We start from the raw sequence: 26,927 nt of genomic DNA on the forward strand, positions 1-26,927 counted from the left end.
ATGTACTAGCATTTAAATCAAACATTATTACAGTTTTGTTCTCTGTCGCTTTCATCGATTTCTAAATACAGTAATTGAGATAATTAATGTACGAGTAGGTGGTTTAATGCCGATTTTACTACATCCAACAGACAATAATGAAATACCAACTGATTTCTCCAAGATGCAATATCTTGGTTTGTTTTCATGTAATCAGTCGAACCATTCTATATCTATTATTTATCGAAAAGTACTGCAGACGAAAGTATGAAATGTTGTGACACCAGGGTCTCTAGTATAATGGTATATCACATATTTCGACCCATCTGCTTTCTTATATGCCGATACTCATGTTACACCAACCGGAAGAAGGAAGAGGCCTAGCATTTCACAATTTTGTGAATGGGTCAAATCTTCATAGGATGCTGTGAAAACTAAGACAGTGGTTAAATCATTTAAGAAGCGTGGCATCAGTGATGTACAGGATGGTACAGAGGACAATTTGAGACTCAGATTATAATTTAGAAGAGGTTTAAAGGGACTCTTCATTTACCTTTGGAGATGAATCTGGGGTTTTCCGAAGAAGACTAAAATGTATTCTTTCTTTGTTAGATTAGGTAATTTATTTGTTGAAAGTGGACCTACATATTACTTTATATTTCAAAAACTGTAAATTAATTATAATATTCAGTGATAAAGCTTTTCCTAAAAAGGGTGTTCAAAAAATTGTGTATCGGCAAATACGGTACATGGTAACCCTAGAACACATGTTTGAATCACGTCACCAGGAAAGCTACAATTCCCATCTCCCTTCTCTTGTATCTCTTCCAAGTTCTCCTGAATTAATTCTCAAGGAAAGAAAATCTACTCTCAGAATTTCTGTAATATTTCATCTAATTTCATTTAATGTCTCTCTCTCTCTCTCTCAACCATGAATTTAATTTTCTCAAGCTCTTTTTTTCCACTCAAAAATTTCACCCCGTCAATTTATTATTCCTAGGACAATATTAAAATTTACAATTTTTTATGTGGTTGTATGATCAGTGCTTGGGAACATGTTTCCTCCGTCTCTCCACAACATTCTTGACTGCAAGTGTTGCTAACAAAGCTTACATGCTACTAAAAAGGCAATTTTTCCACTTTTCCCAGTGTTGTCAATGACTCCTCTTGGTTGCAAATAAGAGAATAAAATGGAACCAAAAACTATAAATCTAATTATGACCCTCCTCCCTTTTTACCCTCAGATATTAGCATCCTAGGTAAAAATATCACTTTGACCTGAGCCATTAATTAAATTATAGAATATCTGCACACCACCTCGTATATACAGGGTGAGTGAAAAGTCCCTGATCACCCCTTATAAAATGAACGGGAGTGTAGGTTGCAGCAATTGGTCATGGTTGTAATATGTTAGCTCTAAGGGGAAACTTTTTGGTGCATGTCATGATAACGTCCGCCATCATGGTGACCACCATCTTGGATCCAACTTCATTTCTTTAAATGAGAAGGATGGCATGTGGGGTATGGTGTTGGGCTATAATTTAACCAGGAATTCAGTTTTGAAGTCAGATTTATGAGAACTTTAATGATAAGAAAGTTATGGGCATATGCAAGTGATAATTGAAGGTGCTAAACTATGCCTTTGATCAAGGCCGAACGAATCCAGATCATCAAGCTGTGGGGGCACAGAAGTGCCCGTTCTGTAGCCCGTGATTTCAACGAACGGAACCCTCAACGGAACCCAGTGTCGCACGTTACAGTGTCCCAATTGCTGACCAGGTTCGAAGAGAGCGCTACAGTCCAGGGCAGGCCACGATCTGGTAGGCCCAGAACTGCAACTGACGAAATGAACAGCTATGGCAGTGCTAGCATAGTTTGCAAAGTCTCAGCAGCGTCGAATGTCTGTGCAATGTGGTGTTAGCTAGAGTTCAATTTGCAGGGTGTTAAAGATGGTTAAGTGGCACCCGTACAAGCTGCAGCTGGAGCACCATCTCTCTGAGGACGACCTGGATAGAAGAATGCCATTTTGTGAATGGGCTGTGGAGCAAATTCGCCAGGACCCACATTTTGCACTGCACATTCTGCATTCTGATGAAGCAAATTTTTATGTGAATGGGGAAGTGAATAAAGAGAACATGTGGTGTTGGTCCTTCGAAAACCCGTTGTGGAGAGATCCGAGCAATATGGTTGGTGCTGGGAAGGTTATGGTGTGGGCCGGGATCTGGGGGATACGTATCATTGGCCCAATTAAAATGCAGAGGGTTACTTGCAGTTGTTACAAGAACGCATTTTACAGTCAGTTTTGACGGAGGATGGCAGCTTACCTTAGTAGGATGGGGCACCACCTCATTATGTGCGACAGGTTCGTCACTATCTGGGCTTCCAGTTCTCTGGTCGATGGATTGGTCGACGTCGGCCAGTGTAATGGCCTCCCCTATAACTAGATTTGGCTCTACTCGATTTTTACCTGCGGAGTCCTGTGAAGTCAATCGTGTATTCCGAAAAGATTCGGGATGTGGGTCACTTGGAGCAACGGATACTGGATGCCTGTGCACAAATCACACCTGAGATATTGCTCCGTGAGAGCATGGGAGAACCGTCTCAACATGTGCATAGCACAAGAAGGACAGCATATTGAAGACATTGTGTAACTTAACTTTCATGTGCTCATAACTTTCTTATCATTAAAGTTTTCATAAATCTGACTTCACTACTGAATTCCTGGTGAAATTCTAGCCCAAAACCATACCCACATGCCCCCCTTCCCATTTAAAGAAATGAAGAAATGAAGTTGGATCCAAGATGGCGGTCACCAAGATGGCAGACGTTGTTATGACATGCACCGAAAAGTTTCTTCCTAGGCCTAACATATTAATACCAGCGCCGGCTCTAAGGGGAGAGCCGCCGTGCCATGGCTCTACCCTCAGAAAAAGAAAAAGCACTTGCTTTGCCAAAATATAGTTAAATTGATACAGTTACGAACGAGAAGATTCGAATCTCGTAAGCGTTCCAGCTTACGGCCGCCTCAATTCCTTCGCCGCATCCCCCGCTGTTCTCTCAATTGCTCTGGGCCAGCATAGTCTGGCCTAAGCGCAGAGGCATGCGCGGAGGTATGAAAAAGTCTCCCCAGTTAAGGAGCGAGGAAGTGGGGTGGTAGCCCAGTGGCAGCCATAAGATAACCACCTGTGCCAGTTCGCGTCGTGGCACGATGCGAGAGCTTTCGCATTGTGTTGACATAGTTGCAAACTTCACAGAGAAGTGACTAATCCTGACCGATGTGTAATACTCGTTGGAGAAGTAATTCACGAGAAAGATACTTTCCTGCATACTTGGCAAGAACGAACGTAATATCTTCACCAAATTTATATAACCATTTAGATAGATTGTTCTAAAGAACCATCCAGACTTTTTTGTTATCGATTTCTTCCTTAAGAAAAGATATATCCCTTGCTCTCACGCACACAGACACTCATGTGTTGCAACTGACGTTGACAACATTGAAGACATTTTCTGAACAAAATAATTGCCTAAATATCAAAGGGAATTCGCATCACCAGGGGATTTTTTATTTTAATATTTGTAAAAAGCACACGGAAAATCTATCAGTATAAGAATTTCACTTGGAGATATAATCCAATTTCTTGCATTGAATTCTAAAAATTGTAGATCTACAGTTCATTTAGCAGATAATCATATTTCAGTTGTTAGCAACACCGATCGTTGATGTATCGTCTAGGGTTGCAAATTATAAACAAAGCAAGGCGAGAATACCGTGATCAACTCGGTGTCTCTAATTGTTCAGTGTGTTTCTTTTTAGTGAAGTGAAAGTGTCCGATGGTGTGTGAAAGGAAGGGTAGTTAGTAAAGATGAGTCAGATTAGAGCATTATTACATGCACCGTTTTCCAAGGTACTATACGATATTAAATTAAAAGTTAAACAACTTGGCTGTCCCACGAGAAATTAAATCATGAATTGTATTTAAAAATATCAAAAAAATGGTAAAGGTGACAGGCGTCGAAATTTTAATAGTCGCATTTATTTCCTAGAAACTCTAGCCGACCTCCGCACAGCATGCTACGACGCCAGGGATTGCGGATTTGAATCTCGACCTGGACATCGGTGTTCTTTGTGAGTGTTCACTCATCCTTATCTTCGCGATTAGCCAAAAGTAGTACAAATGCAAAGTAAAATAAACCAATCTTAGGAACTCTGAATTTTTGTCTGCAATTTTAGTAAACAAAGTTCCATTAAAATTACCTCTTTCATTAGATTTCTATGACATATGTTAGCGAAAATTTTTCGATTTCTTGATCACGTTGGCACTACCCATCATACTGGCTGCCAGCCGCCACTGATTAGTACCATAACCAATTGCTGCAATCTACACTCCCTTTCATTTTATAAGGGGTGGTCAGGGACTTTTGACTCACCCTGTATATTGCTAGCCTACGGTGTAACGAAGTATCTCAGTCAACAAAACACGGTGTGAATGAATGTCTGTCCCAGTTCTCATGGTGTAAACGATCAAAATTTAGGGTTTCACAGCTTTTAATGTAGAATAATGGTGTCAGTGATGTCGAATATTTGTCGACAGCATAATACTAGTGGTATCATTACTGCTGCACTTGCATTCTGTAGAGTTGCCATTTATAACACTAACAGCTGAAAGAGATTAGTGATCGAATCTTCGACATAGAAAGGATTCATGAGCCAATAAGGACAGAAGCTACCACCCTGTTACACTTGCTCAGCAGAAATCTGTTGAACCAGATGAAACGGTAGCAAGCAATTTTTTTCAATGGTGGTGCATCATTATCAAGATGTGAGTGAAGTGAGTAATAGAAAAGAGAATTCGGTTAATAATTTTTCCAAAGATTATGATCAATTTTGTGAAAAGGTATAAGAATTGTATACGAAGGTTGGTGAAACGTCCTCCTCTTCATTGCCCCAAGTGGCTGTTCAAAGCCATAAAAGACTTTGGTTGTTGAAGAAGAGGAGAACGAAAAAGGGAAGGAACGAAGCGACCCACCCTTAGATTGCAGGGCACGTATACGAGGCATCGTCATAATTGGAGGACTTTATGTTATTCGAAAGTGGGCTGTAATGGTGCTATCGTCTCCATATGAAAGGATAAAAGCTGTAAGAGAAATTTGCACTAAAAAAATAATACCTCACTGAAAACGTGATAAAGTTCTCTCCAGATGTGAAGAATGGCCGAAAAATTGGAAGAGGGCGCTTCAATCCTGCTCGATAATATGTTGCGAGTGCCCAACAAACGTTCGTCTATATTTATCGACGAGAAAACGTCATTCATTTCGATTTTTTTTTTCTGCAGCGAAATTTTCATCGCAATATAGCCTGAAGATTGTAAGTTTTAAGTCAGCTTTACGCAGCTTTATCCTCATGATATCTAATTTTTGTAGGGAGGTTTGGAACCACTTAAATTTTCCTTCGCCCGATATCGAGTTCAAATAATCGAGTTGATTACAAGGCAATAATATTAATCACTACGCTTAACGCTTATATATATATATATATATATGTATATGTATATGTATATGTATGTGTGTGTGTGTGTACATACAGTACACTCTTCTTTCATTGGAACAAAGGTCTACTGCCTTGAAACCATCTTTAATGGTGTGATGTTTTTGGTAATTAGATATTTTGGATAATGCCAACGTTTTTTCTCATCCGCTTCGAGTTAGAATTATAAAGAGTCTACTGTGTATATTTGTCTGTGCATATAAATACATACACACACACTTTTATATATATATATACCTCGTGAGGCACCTAAAAGTACCACCTGAAATAGCGAAGAAACCAGAAACAGTAGCGATGTGAGGTTTGCGGGAAACAATAATATCAAATGGGGCTCGTAAATCGGAGGTATGGGGTGGGTCGAAAAATATCGACAAATGGGGCATCTGGAGCAAAGTTATATTTTTTTTTAATGGAACGATATACAATAACATGCATAATATAAAAGAGCACACGCAGAGAAACACAACGCCGTTGGTCTCATGCATCTACTGCACATAGGAACGAAGATATGGCCATGTGAAAATATGTAAACAAACGAACAAGTGGCCCACTTGACCGTCAGTACCACGGCATGTACAAGTATGAGATGTCGGAAGCCGTTGGACAAGATGAAGACAGAACGTGTTAAAGGAAGAAAAAATACAGTAGACATCGTCAGCACCATGTATTTGACAGTGTTACAGCATAATGAAAATGACCATGACAGTATGTCGAAGAACCACTGCGTAAGAAGCGAAAACCTGTCAAAGTGTGTGTTCAAAGTGGTGGCCGTCAGCTGCGATACAGGCAACGAGGCGCCCACGCAAAGATCGTTGCACAGAATGTAGCATCTCGTAGGGAATGACCCTACAGGCCGCAGTAATGCGGTGTTGCATATCCTCTGAAGTTGTTGGCACATCATGGTAGACAATGTCCTTCAGCTTTCCCCACAGGAAAAAGTCTAACGGGGTTCAAATCTGGGGAACGAGCCGGCCATTTCACAGGCCCTCCACGTACAATCCAATGATTTGGAAATGTATTTTCCACACATGCTGTAGCGCGTCTTGCACTGTGAGCTGGGCACCCGTCATGTTGGTACCACATTTCCCTCCTTGTCTGAAGTGGTATGTCCTCCAATAATACAGGCAGTTCATGTTGTAAAAACTGTATGTATCGGTCAGCATTCAGTGTCCCTTGTATAAAAAAAGGTCCAATGAGATGTTCACCCACTATACCACACCACACGTTCACACTCCATGGGCGCTGGCGTTCCACTTGGCGAAGCCAATGTGGATTTGTCACCGACCAACAGTGCATGTTCCTTAGGTTGACATTTCCATTATTGGTAAAAGTTGCCTCGTCAGTGAAGAGGATACGTGACAAATCGGGTGTGTCGTGTCGTAACATCCATGTGCAAAACCGAACACGGTCCACAAAATCATTCCCGTGAAGTTCCTGATGGAGGGAGATATGATATGGATGAAACTTGTGTGTGTGCAGAATGCGCAATACACTTCGCTGACTCATCAGTAGACCTAGTGGCCGGGTACTGAAACAAGATTTGAGGCTCGGTGAGGCTCGCAGTGTTGCCAACCGCTTATTCGAAAAAATCACCAAGGTTTTTGGTCTAACCTAACCTAAAACAGCAAGGAGTTGGCAATTTTGCTTGAGAGTTCAGAAAACCGGAAGTGAGGCTCGGTGAGGCTCGCAGTGTTGCCAACATTTTACTCGAAAAAAATCACCAAAGTTCTTGGTCTAACCTAACCTAAAGCAAGAAGCTGGCAATTTTGCTTGAGAGTTCTGCAACCGAAAATGGGACTCGCAGTGTTGTTAACTCCTCACTCGAAAAAAATCACCAAGGTTTTTGTCTTGGTCTAACCTAACCTAAAGCAAGAAGCTGGCAATCTTGCTTGAGGCTTGCCTTACAGTGCATAAAGCAAAATTGCCAACCTACTGGTACTTTTGCCATGGCTTTTTACAAAAAAGAGAGAGGAGAGAAAGAGGTGAGAGAGAGGAGAGAGAGAGAGAGAGAGGAGAGAGAGAGGGAAGAGTTAAACAACCGACAGCTGCCAACACCCAACCTAACCTAACCTAACCTAACCCACTCTAACCTAACCTAACCTAACCTAACCTAACCTACTCTAACCTAACCTAACCCACTCTAACCTAACCTAACCAAACCTAACCTAACCTAACCAGGTCTAACCTAGCCTAAAGCAAGGAGCTGGCAAGTTTACTTAAGACTTGCCTTACAGTGCATAAAGCAAGGTTGCCAACCTACTGGTATTTTTGCCATAGCCTTTTACAAAAAAGAGAGAGAAGAGAGAGAGGGAAGAGCTAAACAGCCGACAGCTGCCAACACCCACCTACAGCTTTTTTTTCTTGGTCTAACCTAGCCTAAAGCAAGGAGCTGGCAACTTTGCTTGAGGCTTGCCTTACAGTGCATAAAGCAATTTTTGCCAACCTACACACACTAAACAAGGAGAGTCGGCAACAAATATGTACTGCCGTAAAAGAGAGAGAGATGGGTGGATGGTAATATAGTATGTGCATGCGTGTGTGCGTATAATATGTAGCATTATTAACTAGAGTGTGTCGGCAATTTACTTACAACTAAAAAAAAATAGAGATGCCAACTTTGCTGTAAGATGAAGAGAGAGAGAGATTTATGGCTGGCAACAGTAATGAGCGAATGCGCCATATCGCAATTTTCCAAGTCCCGGGGGTCAATGTTTGTATATTGTGACCTTTGTAAACCTCTCTCTCGGGGGAACGACGTGCCACACACGCACGCGCGCGCATGTATTGTGACGCAAACAAGCAAACAAATAATAATTGTTGTTTTTTAGGATACCTGGCCCCTATAACCTCGCCAGGGTGCGTGGTGCCCAACCAAAAAAGTAAAGGTTTTCCCGTACGACCTTCGAACGTAAAATTGATTGACGTGGGGGACAAATCTCTTCGGGGGTGTTTTTCAATTTGTATATTTACCTGTGCATACTATTTATTATTAATTTAACTGTGTTCTGTTTAGCATCTATTTCGAGCAGTTTGCCCGGCGGTAAAGTCTTATTGTTTTTAAATTTTTTGATTTTTTTTACGCAAGGCCATGATCTTACGGATGCACGTGGCATTGAGCGTGTCTCGTGAGAAATACACGTGAAGATCAGCTTCCATACAACCGACTGGATTTGTAACGCCACGATAAACATCAACTTCCGTACCGGGCAGAACGCCCGTTCCGGCGGCGTGGAATTCGCGCCATTCCCTAAGTTCATGTTGAAAGGGGAGAGGCCGGCTGCGACCATGACGCTCGGGTAGAGTGACGTAAAGTCCAATGTCAAAATAATCTCGTCCTCCGTTCTGTTTTTGAGTGCTACGTTTATGTGAGGGTTACGGCGTACGTAACCCCCGACCAGCTTGTGATGATACTTGAGATACGACTGTGGGAAACACAAATATTGCTTGTTCTGCAACGCTTCGCTGAAATAGTAATGCGAGAGATGCCAGTTGAGTTTGTGCTCTCGAACCTGGTCCGCGCGCAACAGCAAGAGTACCCGTATGGTTTGCTCTTGTAAGGCATAAGCCTTATTTTCTCGCAGTGTTGCCAACATCTTACTCGAAAAAATCACTAAGGTTTCTCTCCACGTTCCACTGCATAGGGTATCCTCGGGCAAACGCATGGGAAAGAGCACCGTGTGACTTCTCGTCGATATTTTGGTTCCCGCTTTGAATCCTCCCGCCTGATAGTATGCTGCGTCCGTTTTGGATAATTTCAAAGTTCCCACTGCCGTCGACGTGATGCCTGGATAATCTATTCTGTCGATGACGGTGTTGTGTTTCCTCGCCTCCACCTGCGAGAACAGGTGAGGCACGAAGTTGTCCACGAGTATCAAATTTGCTGCTGCGGGGAACGCGTCTCCGCTTTCCTTCTTTACCATGTCGAATTCAAGGTAGAGGTCCGCTCTGTGAGGATGAACGAACCCGTTCCCTACGTCCATGTCGTATTTGATCACTCTGTTTGCTTTGTTCAAATTTCCGAGCATAGGTTCTATTCATATTTTACTCACGTATAGGTGTACGTGATGAATTAGCAAACATATTTTTTCTAAGTCTTGCCGTTTCCAAGATAACCCTATTTCCGGTCGCTATTTTCGATATCCGAGCATAGGTTCTATTCATATTTTACTCACGTATAGGTGTACGTGATGAATTAGCAAACAGATTTTTCCTAAGTGTTACTGTTTCCAAGATAACCCCACTTCCGGTCGCCATTTTGAATTTCCGAGCATAGGTTCTATTCATATTTTTTCTCACATATAGGTGTACATGACGAATCCGCAAATAGATTTCTCCTAAGTCTTACTGTTTCCAAGATAACCCCACTTCCGGTCGCCATTTTGAATTTCCGAGCATAGGTTCTATTCATATTTTTTCTCACATATAGGTGTACATGACGAATCCGCAAACAGATTCTTGCTAAGTCTTACCGTTTCCAAGATAACCCCATTTCCGGTCGCCATTTTCGATTTCCGAACATAGGTTCTATTCATACTTTTTCCCACGTATAAGGTGTACGTGATGAATCCCCAAACAGATTTTTTGCTAAGTCATGAATTGGAGGGTTCTATGACAACCTATATTAATTCTCGTAAGAGAACAGAACGTGTCCTACGGGGCAAGTTAAGGGGCATGTGCATGGCCAAAGGGGGAAGTTTTTTTGCGCGCTCAAGCATGATTTAATTTTATTATATTTTCAGATTGACCACAAAACAAGGTGTTGACAGGCAGTGTGTATATATATTGTAAGAAGATGTTTCATTATCAACCTCTACTTTTTGCAGTACATCCTGGACACAGCGTTGCAGGTTAACAAAGGATTTTTGGTCAGTATATATTTTTTTTTAAAACTGTTCGGTTACTCGCTCGTTCCTGACATCATACACAAAAGTTTTCTCCGCGATGAGGATGACGCTACACAGAGTGTCGGAAGGTAAGGCATCGTGGAACTCGCACACAATCTTGATGTTGGTGCGATCGTTAACAACCACCTGCTTTCTTTTAGATGTGTTGATGACGAACATGGGTCTGCGAGCTATGAACTCGTTTGGATTGTAGTACACGTCCACGTTACCGGAAGTCACTCGTTTGTAAGCTGTGTACGCCTCGTACAGTTTCAGGTAGTCCTCTTCTGCGATGTTTAGGTTGTAGTTCTCACGTGGGAAAACTTCGTTCCTGCCATTTTTGAGGTAAATGTTCTTAATCTTGCAGTTGTCGAACTGGCTTGAATTTTTCTCCTGATTGTTACCCCTTCCTGTCTGGAAGAGTACGGCTGCAAACTCGGGCATGTCGTACCGAATGTTGTTGAATTGCGTGGTCACGTCAAATTCGAAATGATTGCCGGAAGCAGGTTTTTGCACACACTGGTAGCCATAAAACTGAATGGACACTTGAGGATTCTTCAGGATGTCGGCTTTGTACTTGAGAGCATAGTTTGATTCGTATTCTACCACTGGCACGCGCAGCTCCATGGACCTTACAATACACTTGGCAGCGTCGGGTAGTGTGTTGGGAAGCAAGGTAGTCCCGTCCGGGCCCAAAGTGCTGTATCGCATCAGTGCGTTGTTGTCGTTGGCAGCTCTGCGAAAAGTAACACGCAAACCACCCTTCCACATGATCTCCTTGTAGTCCGAGAAGAAACCGGGCAGCAGACGCATGGGAAACAGTACTGTGTGACTTTGAGTTTTGATTTTTGTACCTGCTTCGAATCCCCCTGCCTGGTAGTATGCTGCATCGGTCTTGGAGAGTTTCAGTGTTCCCACGGCAGTCGAGGTAATCCCGGGGTAGTCAACCCTATCGATGACGGTGCCATGCTTTCTAACTTCCACCTGCGAGAATAGGTACGGCACAAAATTATCTACGAGTCTTAGGTTTGCGTTGGCAAGAAATGCTTCGCCGTTGTCTCTCTTCAATACATCAAACTTGACGTACAAATCAGCTCTGTGAGGGTGAATGAATCCATCCCCGACGTCCACATCGTATTCTATCTCTCGATTCGCTTCGTTAAGGTTGGCAAACGTGCGACGGTTGGGAGGGAAGGACTGCAACTCGTAACTTTCGATTTGTTCCATGATGGCTATTTATTATATGTTAATCTCCACGACGGCAGTGGTCGCGGCTCCTGCAAAATCAACCACCTCCCTCTTCTTGTTTGTTACTGCTAATTCTATGTTGTCTATGCGATTACGAGATATAGGAAAGTATATCGGTGGGGAGGGTGTGTAGATAATTGGCTCCATGAACTCAGAGTTTGGTTTGAACGTAACGATAATACCTGTCTGCTTGTGACTCCCTGGGATGCCGTCAGAGGATTTGGTGATCATACCTCGATCATTTTTTTACAGAGCAGTTCGGGTAGGTTGTTATTTATAGACCCCACCCCAATTTTTTTGTTTTGTGTTCATGGCGATGGTCGTACCTAATGCGGCGACCCGTTCGCCCAGCGAGACGTCTCTGCTGACGAGTCTCCCGAAAGCTGCGTGCTCTAACTTTCTGTCAGCATCATGACGTACATCAAAATCGGTATTGGTATTGTAGGCAATATCGTGATCCTTGCATGCAGCATCCAGGAGATTTACACTCTTGTCGCATCTTTTTAGTCGCTGTTCGAGTTTAATACCGGGACCGCGGTACTGGTAACCTGGCAAGTGCATCTTGAAGGGTAGCTTGTTGATGATGTCGTTCACGAGACCTCGACCTTCGGCCGCGTTCCAAAATTTCGGAGGTAGGGTGTTGATGATTTTGATGAGGTACCCTATGCCTTTGTCGTCATTCACAATGAAGTTGGCAAGCTTGGAGCTAACCATGTCCACAATTCCTACCTTCTTGTTGCGAAAGTTGCTGTTGCCTGCATTCTCCTCTCCTGCAATAACCAACAACCTGTCTATGAGCTTGCGCACGTCGTCAACCTACACAAACTCTTTGGGCAGGTTGTTGTAGAGTTTGACGCCGCTGCCTGTTTTGACCTGGTTCCATATCGGCTTGATGAGGTTCTTGTATTTTTCGCCGCTGCTAGATTTGACGCGATTCTGCGTAGCGTCGTTGTTTTGGTACAAGGCATCCGTCATGATCAAAATTTCCTTGTAACTTTGGTAATCTTCGTCTGTGTAATCTCTTGGCTGCTTTTTTGGTGATGAGTTCCCACAGTCCAACCGTGCCGGGATACCTGTTCCAGCTGTTTTTCTCACCCAAATTGACTTTCATGTTGTTACCCTCGAACGTAACTTTCGATTTTCCGATTTTCCAAACCACGTCCTCGTTGACTTCCATGGTTGGGTACAATCCGAAAACCTCGTTTTTTTTTTCTCGAACTAAACTCAACGGCCTGTTGATCAATCAATTTTCGGAACGCTGCTCTTCTTGCTGGAATAGTGACGATTTCAAATTCGCGACGATCGACATGACGAGGAAACCCAACGACGGAAAATACAAAAACAAAATTAACGACTTTCTAAACGTTGCAACGTTATGAGAAACGTTTCTCATAACGTTGCAACGTTTAGAAAGTCGTTAATTTTGTTTTTGTATTTTCCGTCGTTGGGTTTCCTCGTCATGTCGATCGTCGCGAATTTGAAATCGTCACTATTCCAGCAAGAAGAGCAGCGTTCCGAAAATTGATTGATCAACAGGCCGTTGAGTTTAGTTCGAGAAAAAAAAACGAGGTTTTCGGATTGTACCCAACCATGGAAGTCAACGAGGACGTGGTTTGGAAAATCGGAAAATCGAAAGTTACGTTCGAGGGTAACAACATGAAAGTCAATTTGGGTGAGAAAAACAGCTGGAACAGGTATCCCGGCACGGTTGGACTGTGGGAACTCATCACCAAAAAAGCAGCCAAGAGATTACACAGACGAAGATTACCAAAGTTACAAGGAAATTTTGATCATGACGGATGCCTTGTACCAAAACAACGACGCTACGCAGAATCGCGTCAAATCTAGCAGCGGCGAAAAATACAAGAACCTCATCAAGCCGATATGGAACCAGGTCAAAACAGGCAGCGGCGTCAAACTCTACAACAACCTGCCCAAAGAGTTTGTGTAGGTTGACGACGTGCGCAAGCTCATAGACAGGTTGTTGGTTATTGCAGGAGAGGAGAATGCAGGCAACAGCAACTTTCGCAACAAGAAGGTAGGAATTGTGGACATGGTTAGCTCCAAGCTTGCCAACTTCATTGTGAATGACGACAAAGGCATAGGGTACCTCATCAAAATCATCAACACCCTACCTCCGAAATTTTGGAACGCGGCCGAAGGTCGAGGTCTCGTGAACGACATCATCAACAAGCTACCCTTCAAGATGCACTTGCCAGGTTACCAGTACCGCGGTCCCGGTATTAAACTCGAACAGCGACTAAAAAGATGCGACAAGAGTGTAAATCTCCTGGATGCTGCATGCAAGGATCACGATATTGCCTACAATACCAATACCGATTTTGATGTACGTCATGATGCTGACAGAAAGTTAGAGCACGCAGCTTTCGGGAGACTCGTCAGCAGAGACGTCTCGCTGGGCGAACGGGTCGCCGCATTAGGTACGACCATCGCCATGAACACAAAACAAAAAAATTGGGGTGGGGTCTATAAATAACAACCTACCCGAACTGCTCTGTAAAAAAATGATCGAGGTATGATCACCAAATCCTCTGACGGCATCCCAGGGAGTCACAAGCAGACAGGTATTATCGTTACGTTCAAACCAAACTCTGAGTTCATGGAGCCAATTATCTACACACCCTCCCCACCGATATACTTTCCTATATCTCGTAATCGCATAGACAACATAGAATTAGCAGTAACAAACAAGAAGAGGGAGGTGGTTGATTTTGCAGGAGCCGCGACCACTGCCGTCGTGGAGATTAACATATAATAAATAGCCATCATGGAACAAATCGAAAGTTACGAGTTGCAGTCCTTCCCTCCCAACCGTCGCACGTTTGCCAACCTTAACGAAGCGAATCGAGAGATAGAATACGATGTGGACGTCGGGGATGGATTCATTCACCCTCACAGAGCTGATTTGTACGTCAAGTTTGATGTATTGAAGAGAGACAACGGCGAAGCATTTCTTGCCAACGCAAACCTAAGACTCGTAGATAATTTTGTGCCGTACCTATTCTCGCAGGTGGAAGTTAGAAAGCATGGCACCGTCATCGATAGGGTTGACTACCCCGGGATTACCTCGACTGCCGTGGGAACACTGAAACTCTCCAAGACCGATGCAGCATACTACCAGGCAGGGGGATTCGAAGCAGGTACAAAAATCAAAACTCAAAGTCACACAGTACTGTTTCCCATGCGTCTGCTGCCCGGTTTCTTCTCGGACTACAAGGAGATCATGTGGAAGGGTGGTTTGCGTGTTACTTTTCGCAGAGCTGCCAACGACAACAACGCACTGATGCGATACAGCACTTTGGGCCCGGACGGGACTACCTTGCTTCCCAACACACTACCCGACGCTGCCAAGTGTATTGTAAGGTCCATGGAGCTGCGCGTGCCAGTGGTAGAATACGAATCAAACTATGCTCTCAAGTACAAAGCCGACATCCTGAAGAATCCTCAAGTGTCCATTCAGTTTTATGGCTACCAGTGTGTGCAAAAACCTGCTTCCGGCAATCATTTCGAATTTGACGTGACCACGCAATTCAACAACATTCGGTACGACATGCCCGAGTTTGCAGCCGTACTCTTCCAGACAGGAAGGGGTAACAATCAGGAGAAAAATTCAAGCCAGTTCGACAACTGCAAGATTAAGAACATTTACCTCAAAAATGGCAGGAACGAAGTTTTCCCACGTGAGAACTACAACCTAAACATCGCAGAAGAGGACTACCTGAAACTGTACGAGGCGTACACAGCTTACAAACGAGTGACTTCCGGTAACGTGGACGTGTACTACAATCCAAACGAGTTCATAGCTCGCAGACCCATGTTCGTCATCAACACATCTAAAAGAAAGCAGGTGGTTGTTAACGATCGCACCAACATCAAGATTGTGTGCGAGTTCCACGATGCCTTACCTTCCGACACTCTGTGTAGCGTCATCCTCATCGCGGAGAAAACTTTTGTGTATGATGTCAGGAACGAGCGAGTAACCGAACAGTTTTAAAAAAAAATATATACTGACCAAAAATCCTTTGTTAACCTGCAACGCTGTGTCCAGGATGTACTGCAAAAAGTAGAGGTTGATAATGAAACATCTTCTTACAATATATATACACACTGCCTGTCAACACCTTGTTTTGTGGTCAATCTGAAAATATAATAAAATTAAATCATGCTTGAGCGCGCAAAAAAACTTCCCCCTTTGGCCATGCACATGCCCCTTAACTTGCCCCGTAGGACACGTTCTGTTCTCTTACGAGAATTAATATAGGTTGTCATAGAACCCTCCAATTCATGACTTAGCAAAAAATCTGTTTGGGGATTCATCACGTACACCTTATACGTGGGAAAAAGTATGAATAGAACCTATGTTCGGAAATCGAAAATGGCGACCGGAAATGGGGTTATCTTGGAAACGGTAAGACTTAGCAAGAATCTGTTTGCGGATTCGTCATGTACACCTATATGTGAGAAAAAATATGAATAGAACCTATGCTCGGAAATTCAAAATGGCGACCGGAAGTGGGGTTATCTTGGAAACAGTAAGACTTAGGAAAAATCTGTTTGGTGATTCATCATGTACACCTATATGTGAGAAAAAGTATGAATAGAACCTATGCTCGGAAATTCAAAATGGCGACCGGAAGTGGCGTTATCTTGGAAACAGTAAGACTTAGGAGAAATCTATTTGCGGATTCGTCATGTACACCTATATGTGAGAAAAAATATGAATAGAACCTATGCTCGGAAATTCAAAATGGCGACCGGAAGTGGGGTTATCTTGGAAACAGTAACACTTAGGAAAAATCTGTTTGCTAATTCATCACGTACACCTATACGTGAGTAAAATATGAATAGAACCTATGCTCGGATATCGAAAATAGCGTCCGGAAATAGGGTTATCTTGGAAACGGCAAGACTTAGAAAAAATATGTTTGCTAATTCATCACGTACACCTATACGTGAGTAAAATATGAATAGAACCTATGCTCGGAAATTTGAACAAAGCAAACAGAGTGATCAAATACGACATGGACGTAGGGAACGGGTTCGTTCATCCTCACAGAGCGGACCTCTACCTTGAATTCGACATGGTAAAGAAGGAAAGCGGAGACGCGTTCCCCGCAGCAGCAAATTTGATACTCGTGGACAACTTCGTGCCTCACCTGTTCTCGCAGGTGGAGGCGAGGAAACACAACACCGTCATCGACAGAATAGATTATCCAGGCATCACGTCGACGGCAGTGGGAACTTTGAAATTATCCAAAACGGACGCAGCATACTATCAGGCGGGAGGATTCAAAGCGGGAACCAAAATATCGACGAGAAGTCACACGGTGCTCTTTCCCATGCGTTTGCCCGAGGATACCCTATGCAGTGGAACGTGGAGAGAAACCTTAGTGATTTTTTCGAGTAAGATGTTGGCAACACTGCGAGAAAATAAGGCTTATGCCTTACAAGAGCAAACCATACGGGTACTCTTGCTGTTGCGCGCGGACCAGGTTCGAGAGCACAAACTCAACTGGCATCTCTCGCATTACTATTTCAGCGAAGCGTTGCAGAACAAGCAATATTTGTGTTTCCCACAGTCGTATCTCAAGTATCATCACAAGCTGGTCGGGGGTTACGTACGCCGTAACCCTCACATAAACGTAGCACTCAAAAACAGAACGGAGGACGAGATTATTTTGACATTGGACTTTACGTCACTCTACCCGAGCGTCATGGTCGCAGCCGGCCTCTCCCCTTTCAACATGAACTTAGGGAGTGGCGCGAATTCCACGCCGCCGGAACGGGCGTTCTGCCCGGTACGGAAGTTGATGTTTATCGTGGCGTTACAAATCCAGTCGGTTGTATGGAAGCTGATCTTCACGTGTATTTCTCACGAGACACGCTCAATGCCACGTGCATCCGTAAGATCATGGCCTTGCGTAAAAAAAATCAAAAAATTTAAAAACAATAAGACTTTACCGCCGGGCAAACTGCTCGAAATAGATGCCAAACAGAACACAGTTAAATTAATAATAAATAGTATGCACAGGTAAATATACAAATTGAAAAACACCCCCGAAGAGATTTGTCCCCCACGTCAATCAATTTTACGTTCGAAGGTCGTACGGGAAAACCTTTACTTTTTTGGTTGGGCACCACGCACCCTGGCGAGGTTATAGGGGCCAGGTATCCTAAAAAACAACAATTATTATTTGTTTGCTTGTTTGCGTCACAATACATGCGCGCGCGTGCGTGTGTGGCACGTCGTTCCCCCGAGAGAGAGGTTTACAAAGGTCACAATATACAAACATTGACCCCCGGGACTTGGAAAATTGCGATATGGCGCATTCGCTCATTACTGTTGCCAGCCATAAATCTCTCTCTCTCTTCATCTTACAGCAAAGTTGGCATCTCTATTTTTTTTTAGTTGTAAGTAAATTGCCGACACACTCTAGTTAATAATGCTACATATTATACGCACACACGCATGCACATACTATATTACCATCCACCCATCTCTCTCTCTTTTACGGCAGTACATATTTGTTGCCGACTCTCCTTGTTTAGTGTGTGTAGGTTGGCAAAAATTGCTTTATGCACTGTAAGGCAAGCCTCAAGCAAAGTTGCCAGCTCCTTGCTTTAGGCTAGGTTAGACCAAGAAAAAAAAGCTGTAGGTGGGTGTTGGCAGCTGTCGGCTGTTTAGCTCTTCCCTCTCTCTCTTCTCTCTCTTTTTTGTAAAAGGCTATGGCAAAAATACCAGTAGGTTGGCAACCTTGCTTTATGCACTGTAAGGCAAGTCTTAAGTAAACTTGCCAGCTCCTTGCTTTAGGCTAGGTTAGACCTGGTTAGGTTAGGTTAGGTTAGGTTAGGTTAGGTTAGAGTGGGTTAGGTTAGGTTAGAGTAGGTTAGGTTAGGTTAGGTTAGGTTAGAGTGGGTTAGGTTAGGTTAGGTTAGGTTGGGTGTTGGCAGCTGTCGGTTGTTTAACTCTTCCCTCTCTCTCTCCTCTCTCTCTCTCTCTCTCCTCTCTCTCTCACCTCTTTCTCTCCTCTCTCTTTTTTGTAAAAAGCCATGGCAAAAGTACCAGTAGGTTGGCAATTTTGCTTTATGCACTGTAAGGCAAGCCTCAAGCAAGATTGCCAGCTTCTTGCTTTAGGTTAGGTTAGACCAAGACAAAAACCTTGGTGATTTTTTTCGAGTGAGGAGTTAACAACACTGCGAGTCCCATTTTCGGTTGCAGAACTCTCAAGCAAAATTGCCAGCTTCTTGCTTTAGGTTAGGTTAGACCAAGAACTTTGGTGATTTTTTTCGAGTAAAATGTTGGCAACACTGCGAGCCTCACCGAGCCTCACTTCCGGTTTTCTGAACTCTCAAGCAAAATTGCCAACTCCTTGCTGTTTTAGGTTAGGTTAGACCAAAAACCTTGGTGATTTTTTCGAATAAGCGGTTGGCAACACTGCGAGCCTCACCGAGCCTCAAATCTTGTTTCAGTACCCGGCCACTAGGTCTACTCTCATCCCAGCATCCCTGGCAATTTCACGGGAGCTAACGTGCGGATTCACAGCAACAGCGGCGAGAACATTTGTTGCACCTGCCTCACCTGTAGTTGGCTTGTTCCGCACACGTGCTCGTGGTGTTACACTTCCGATGTCTCTTAATTTAATAAATAACTTACCAAACAGACGTCGAGATGGCTGTCGTCTGTCTGGATATCTCTCTGCGTACACACGGTAGGCTTCTGAGGCATTCTTTCGGCATGTCCGCTTTTTCTATGTTTGTGAACACCATAATCTTCGCTCTTACCACTACGACTGTTTGCTATGGACTAACACGATCTCGTGGACCTGCTATCAATACTTGCTCTGCGTAAAGGCAGTTCTGTCAGGCACCTGAGAAGTCTTACATGCCGTGGTACTGACGGTCAAGTGGGCCACTTGTTAGTTTGTTTACATATTTTCACATGGCCATATCTCCGTTCCTATGAGCAGTAAATGCATGAGACCAACGGCGTTGTGTTTCTCTGCGTGTGCTCTTTTATATTATGCATGTTATTGTATATCGTTCCATTTAAAAAAATATGACTTTGCTCCAGATGCCCCATTTGTCGATATTTTTCGACCCACCCCATACCTCCGATTTACGAGCCCCATTTGATATTATTGTTTCCCGCAAACCTCACATCGCTACTGTTTCTGATTTCTTCGCTATTTCAGGTGGTACTTTTACCTCTGGTAGAACAGAGTTTATTTCCGACCCATACAATGGCGTCCTGATAGTAATACGGGGTACTATGAGCAGCGGACACTGCCAGAAGTCTTGTAGTACGTGCAGCTACCAGGAAAAGTACATTGTTCCGGGAGTCTCTGGAGCGAGCGAACGAAAACAAATCCTCTGCACAAGTAGGACTTAATAGGGCTCGACTAACGAACGCGCGAGAGGGGAAGTGAGTGTATTAGGGGAAAACGCGGCTGCAACTACCAGCTCTTTGTGGCAGCACGTACTTATTTGCTCCGCCCACTCGCTTTCTCCCCTTCTTTACCGTTATGCGCGGTCTTTGTCCGCAGATTCCCGATTTATGGCGTAGTGTGCTTCAATTGTGAGCAAGATGCTCGCTAAATCCGTCAATATGCAAGAGTGATGGAGTGGCATCGTGCATGGGCGCGTCCGTGCTAAATAAATTAAATGACTCAGTTTTGAGGTGTGTCACAGCGGTCTATCCGTGCATTGTACTAGAAATGGTGTATTGTGCCAGTAACCTTGCATTGGCGTCGTAATTTTGGGCGGGAGAGATGTCTACCGATATGTACTGCCCCAGGGTTTCGCGCGTAGTAAGTAAAAATCGGTGTCACGCCCGACATGAATACCTACAGACAGTCAATGAAGGTCCATCCCTACCAATTTCAGGAAGGAGATTCAGATGAGAACTTCATGTGATGGACATATGGGGCAGAGTACCTCAGAAAAGGTCCCTGGAAACAGCAGTTCACAAAGCGGGAGGTTTGACATAGAATAGGTAGCACCAAAACTTCACTCTGGAGAACTGGTAACACCAGATGAACCTCGTTTTTGCTAGTACTCTAATGATGCGAGGCGACGAAGGTACCGTAAGCCTAATGAAACCTCCCACCCACTTTGTTGCAGGTCTTGTTCAAACCGAAGGGATACCGTGATGTTCCGGGGGTGTTTTTTGAACTATGAACTGAGTTCTCTCCTACAAGTGACTGAGTTCTTGAATCAGCAAGAACACCTCGGCATTCTGAATAACCAGCGTGACCTTCAGATATTTCTAGTAGTGTGGGTGTATGGAAGGGGCATGGTACATATGTCTGGATTTTTCTTGTTTTTATATTTTTTGTACTTTTGTACTTTGCCTGTAATTATCGTAATCAATTCTTCATTTACCAAGCAGAGCACTGTATTGACGAACGGACCAGTGTTGTACAACATAAATGGTGTACGGCACCTTGAAAATTCAAGCATTTAAACTTACATATTTTCAACAAATTTATCTTCCAATTGTTCGCGGTGTCCCACATTTTCTGTTAATTGAGTCTGTTAATGCTAGTAAGTTTATTTTGTGCAAATTTAGAAATGTATTTCAGAATCAATTTGCTACATGATTTCACCAAAATATTTTTAGATTTAGTACTTTTTTCTGCAAAGTATTTTAAATGTCATTTCAATGTTCGTATATATTCATTTATAATTTCTCTCTTTTTTCTTATAGGTTTACGTTTCACTTAGGACTGCTACCCTATGAGAAAACACGTAAGTAAAATATTTTCTATCTTGAGTATTGGTTCAGAACACACAACTTTAAAATATATTTACACGTGATCTTGAAAGTTTTCCGCTTCTCCGAACCTGTAATAGTTGCATTCCATGTTGTTTCCTTCGTGGAAAATGAGCTTTTCATTGTTTTCGTGAGATACCGAGTTCTCGTCTTTGCGACACACAAAAAGAATCTCCAATTTACTTCGTGAAAGACAGTGTATTCATTGTTTTCTTGCAGAAAGTTTTAATTTTTTCCTTATAGTTTTAAAGTTTTCCCAGCGAATTTCGTTATTAACCAAGCGTTTTACATCTTTCTCGGTATAAACAAATACCATTGTTTTTGTAAAAGACAAATTGTTATTATTTTCGCGATAAAAAATAGGCCCATTATTTTCATGAATAACGAAGAATTTATCATAGATTAGGTGATAGACAAAGAGCATTTTGAATTATTTTTGTAATTGGCCAAGATTTACTTGCATTGTTTTCATGATGAACTAAGAGTTTTATCATGTACTTCTTGATAAACAATTAGTTTTCCCATTGCATGAACAAAGAGTTTATCCATTGTTTTCTTGATCGACAAAAAGTTTTTCTCGGTTCTCATAATATGCGAGAAGAGTTTTATTACTTTGATGATAGAAAAGAGAATGGCATTAAAACATAAGGGGTATCATTGTACCAAAGATATTAAAAGCAGATTTTTTTTCTAAACTAATGTTGGAGAAACAGCGTAGAAATCTAAAACTGAAGTACTATTTGAAAAATTCATTTCTCAACTTTGCATTTTGCAATTTTTTTCTTCATACTTTACCTATTTCTAAATGTCAAGCACTCATTTTGCTCTTTACACAATACAAGAAAAACGAACAATTTTTCTCCAAATAATTCAAACCCATTTAAAAAAAATATTGAAAAATAAGTTTCCATTGCAATAATCTGCACGAAAAAAAAATCATTATAATTCCTATACGAAGCAGTTAATTACAAAACCTATTCTTATACCATAATAGCATGCTGGAAAATTATTTTCATTTGGTTTGCTTAGTATACGGATTTTTGATTGACCATTACCCTGATTGAACCAACCGGTCACATCAAAATTGGGATTCTAGGAACTTCAGTGTACACAAGCGACACAAACAGTGTTTGTGTTTGGTTACAGAGTTTCGTCCGGGTATTGTTTGTTTTTCATTGAGCTTTAATCAGGTGGAAGCAAAATATGTATTTTTCACTACTAGATTGGATTTTGTTGTTATTTTCACTGCAAACATGGTCGGGGATTATGGGCCGATGTGGGTGTCTTTCCAAAGTAATATTACCCCACAACACATTTCGTTACCATCTGGTCTCAACGGTAGATCACGGAGTTTACAAAATGTATGAATCAGACCCTGATTTTATATGTAGCCAAATCATGCGAATTATGCACTTAAATATATGGGAAAAATCACTCAAATATACAGGGTTATTAAAAAAGAATGGTACAAAGTAAAGTTAATTTATTTTTAAGTGAAAAGAAATACAAATCAATTCTGGTGATAAGAAGAAAGGAAGGTTGTAAATTTACCTGGTCAATTACAAATGTTACATATGAGCAGCCTGGGTAACCCGGAAGATGTCAAAATGATAATCCATTTCTTGCCATTCGTGTTCCAACATATCCATGGTTACCAGCTCCTTTGCATGAGAGATGCGCTGCTTTAAATTATCCAGGTCCTGACTTTTAGTAACGGAGGAACGTACACAGTGTCTTTAACAAACCCCCATAAAAAAGAAGTCGCATGGAGCAAGATCTAAAAGTGTCTCTGAACTGTAACAACTTACCCTGTTCGTGCAAATTCCATTTCGCAATATGCTTGCTCTACCTTCGTTGTTGCCATTTTAGCTATCAACAACTGATAGGTTTATATTACACTCTCAAGAAGAAGAAGACAACTTGCACGTTGTGAGGGTATATTCTGTTTTGTTGATTGGTAAGATGTCGGTAATGTGAATGAAGACGAATGCACGGATTGTGTAAAATATTGTTTTGTGGTTAATAAAACCAAATGCTTAAATAACGAAGCCGAAATCATTGTACATGGCCAGTGATGTGCGTCTACGCGTAAACAACGATAGTCTACATTCTACACGTAGACGATTTTATACACGTAGATTACGCAATCTATGTAAACAATATGGCGAAAGATGATAACTTAGCAAAGGGCGCCGTGGAATTAAAATAACATTATACTGCGTCAGTTGCTGATGTGTGAGGAGAACTTTTCATACTCTTTCTTCCAAATTCGAACAATTTCTCACCTAGGAAGAAACATAATATAGGAAATATTCTAGTTTGTTATGGGAAAAAGACCACTCTTTCCTCACGACTGCCATCTGTTGTTGTTTTTTGCATACTATTTATCTTTTTCCATAGTTGATGATAGAAGAGAAGAGAAATTTTGTTGTAAATAGGGTTCTTTTCATTTCATTAGGAACTAATATAGTTGAAAATGTCACTTTCCTTTCATGAAACCCTTGAAAATTAATTTTAATGCTCTTTAGATTGTCTACGTAGTCTATGTAAACTACAACCTAATGTAATCTACGGGTAGATTACGTGTAGACAACGCATGTAGACGTAAACTTATAGTCTACGGCACATCACTGTACATGGCTCATCGCCTATTTTTAAACGCTCATCTAATCTGAAATGTGCAAGGGCAAAACGTATCAGCTTGGACATTATTTGTGATTTTTTAAAATCTTTGTTGTGTTCTGTGATTAGAGTGCATTAGCTAATGGAAGTACATAAACTGCTTCATCAAACTATTATTACATCGTTATTAGGTCGAATATTTTTTGCTTTCAATTGATAAAGAAGAATGGCATTAACAGCTTACTGCCAATCCAGAATAATGTCACAATTATACATGTATCGAAATCGAAGTGATACTCATCAGAATGGTGTTCATTAGCGCAGAGTATAATATTTATAAACTACAGAAGCTTGATTATTTTGGTGGACTACCAAAGGAACTTACTGTAGAAAGTACAGTTCATATATTCTTAACTTTTAACGCTGTTTCCGTAATATTCAACAATGTAATGCGGTTTGCGTATTCAACAATGTAACGCGGTTTGCGTAATATTCAACAATGTAACGCGGTTTGCGTATTTTACAACAATGTAACGCGGTTTGCGTATTTTCCAACAATGTAACGCCGTTTGCGTATTATTCAACAATGTAACGCGGTTTGCGTATTATTCAACAATGTAACGCGGTTTGCGTAAATTTTCTCTGGAAACATCAATTGAAGTATATCGACGGTTAGGTTCATTTTTACATGTAGTGACTGGCAAGAGGATCACTGATATAAGATAACAGACACATCAAGAGAACGGAGGACGAATTTGGACATTAATTTTTAGTTTAGTACATGAAGTACAATGCAAGAGGCATATAGGAAATCGGCCTGATTGTAACAATGGTTTACCGATGGTCTTTTTAACGTGTATTTCGTAAGTTTATTTTACACACCTGCATTTTAAATGTTGAAGATTCCTATATAATGCAGTGAAGATGAGAATCTTTTGCATTTAATTTTAAAATTCAATTTTAATATTTTTTGTACTCTGTGGAGGAATGATAGGTTTATATTACACTCTCAAGAAGAAGAAGATAACTTGCACGTTGTCAGGGTATATTCTGTTTTGTTGATTGGTAAGATGTCGGTAATGTGAATGTGGTTAATAAAACCAAATGTTTAAATAACGAAGCCGAAATCATTGTACATGGTTCATCGCCTATTTTTAAACGCTCATCAACAACAAGTAGCGCCTCTAGAGGATTTTACGTCAACTACAACTACAGGCTGTAAATTTACAACAACCTTCCTATCTTCTTTCCCACCAGAATTGCTTTTGTATCTCTTTTCACTTAAAAATAAATTAACCTTACTTTTGTACCATTCTTTTTGAATAACGCTGTATTTAAGATGTACAATATAATATTTTCCCTAGTCTTTCGGTGATTTTCTTCATTCCTGTGCTAATTTTTAGGTTCCTGACAGAAGAATGTAACAATAAGAAATTGATTGCTTAGTCCTTAGTATATTTTTAAATAGTTTCTGCTAGATTGCGGCCACTACTAGAATCTCCAAGGATTGTTTGTCAAATATGGCAGTACCGAGGTATGAAGAAAACATGGAGTATTTGATTTCTAAAGTGATTTTCATGGCTGGTTTCAAACCAAACTACCGCCAAGTGGCAGCAAATAACACGTCATTTCTTGAAAACAACTTTTTAGTTCTGTCTTTTTATCATTTTCATACATGTAGAGGTATGACATACTGGAATGCCAAAAAAATATATTTAGGATGTGTTATTGTTTATGACAAGGGAATTTTTGAAAATGTCAACTCCCTCGAAAAGAACTTATACGATGTAACACATGAATGCGTATGTAATGTTCTATAAAATGTTCAGCACATTCTTATCGAATGTACCGAATTTTCTTTCCTTAGACAAAGCTTTTATCTTCTGGACTGTTTAACATCCTTTTTGGGAGATGGTGACAGTGTTTTAGCAAGTGTTTCCATCATTCGGGCCTCTTCCACTGTTTCTGACGATGTTCTTAGATTAGCCGTGCCTTTTTTATGTGCTCTGTAAGTCTTGAGCAGGTCCTTTTACAACCTTGCACTTTTAACCTTTCTCAAGCTTGTCAAGTGACTTTGTACACCCCTTTCTTAACTTGTAGGTGAGGGTTTTAGACAAGACGATATTTCCTCTTACACTCAAAGTATACCAAAATGGCCGACCTGCTCAAAAATTTTAACTCGTTCAATTCATTCTATCATTCAACCACCGTCTTTTGCCGACATGTAATAATAAAAAACCAAAAACGTATTCACAGCGTTCGACAATTGGGGATCCAACGTAGGAATGAATATACGACAGCTACATACTAATTTTTTTTCGTTCACTATGGTCTCTTATGGTGGTCACAGTGGCGTACCGAATACGAATTCTTATGTAAAATTTCAGTTTTCTTGTTTTTTTCTTTCTTTAACTTTCATTATTGCAATGTAATGTATAAATTGTATCTCCACTAAGAGTACTTCGACAATTATTTCCCTTGCTACGATGTTTTTGTACATCGCAAAAATTTTGACAAGCACGCACGTGAAAATTTAGTCCCGGGAGACCACCTTTTTATGTAAGGATATTTACTCAAACAAGAAAATATGCAAAATACTTCAAAATATGTAAAGAAAAATATGCAACCCTAAGGCTAGATATTATGGTGCCATAGGCAGGATTGTGATTCCCTCCCCCACACATACGCACACTATCAAGCACTGATATTTTATGTGTCTCCTTTGATAATTTCTTCTTATTCTATGCTTTGTGACATTTATATACTACAAATTTTGAGATGAGGAAATAAATAAAAACGTATTAAAAATAACATTGCTTACATTTAAAAATGCGTATAGTTTGCATTTCTGATT

The 26,927-nt window shown here is 41.4% G+C and overlaps 1 protein-coding gene across 1 annotated transcript in view; it reads left to right on the top strand.

Moving 5' to 3' along the window:
• The window catches only part of LOC145986427 (5-hydroxytryptamine receptor-like), a 699,817-nt gene that overhangs the window by 111,299 nt on the left and 561,591 nt on the right, over positions 1–26,927 (top strand). The window contains exon 2 of the mRNA XM_083120442.1: positions 21,386–21,426. The gene's annotated coding sequence lies outside the window, so the exon portion shown is untranslated. The remainder of the gene's footprint in view (positions 1–21,385; positions 21,427–26,927) is intronic.

The sequence above is a fragment of the Lepisma saccharinum genome, chromosome 4 (assembly GCF_977018435.1).
Source record: "Lepisma saccharinum chromosome 4, izLepSacc3.1, whole genome shotgun sequence".
In the NCBI taxonomy this organism is placed as follows: Eukaryota; Metazoa; Arthropoda; class Insecta; order Zygentoma; family Lepismatidae; genus Lepisma; species Lepisma saccharinum.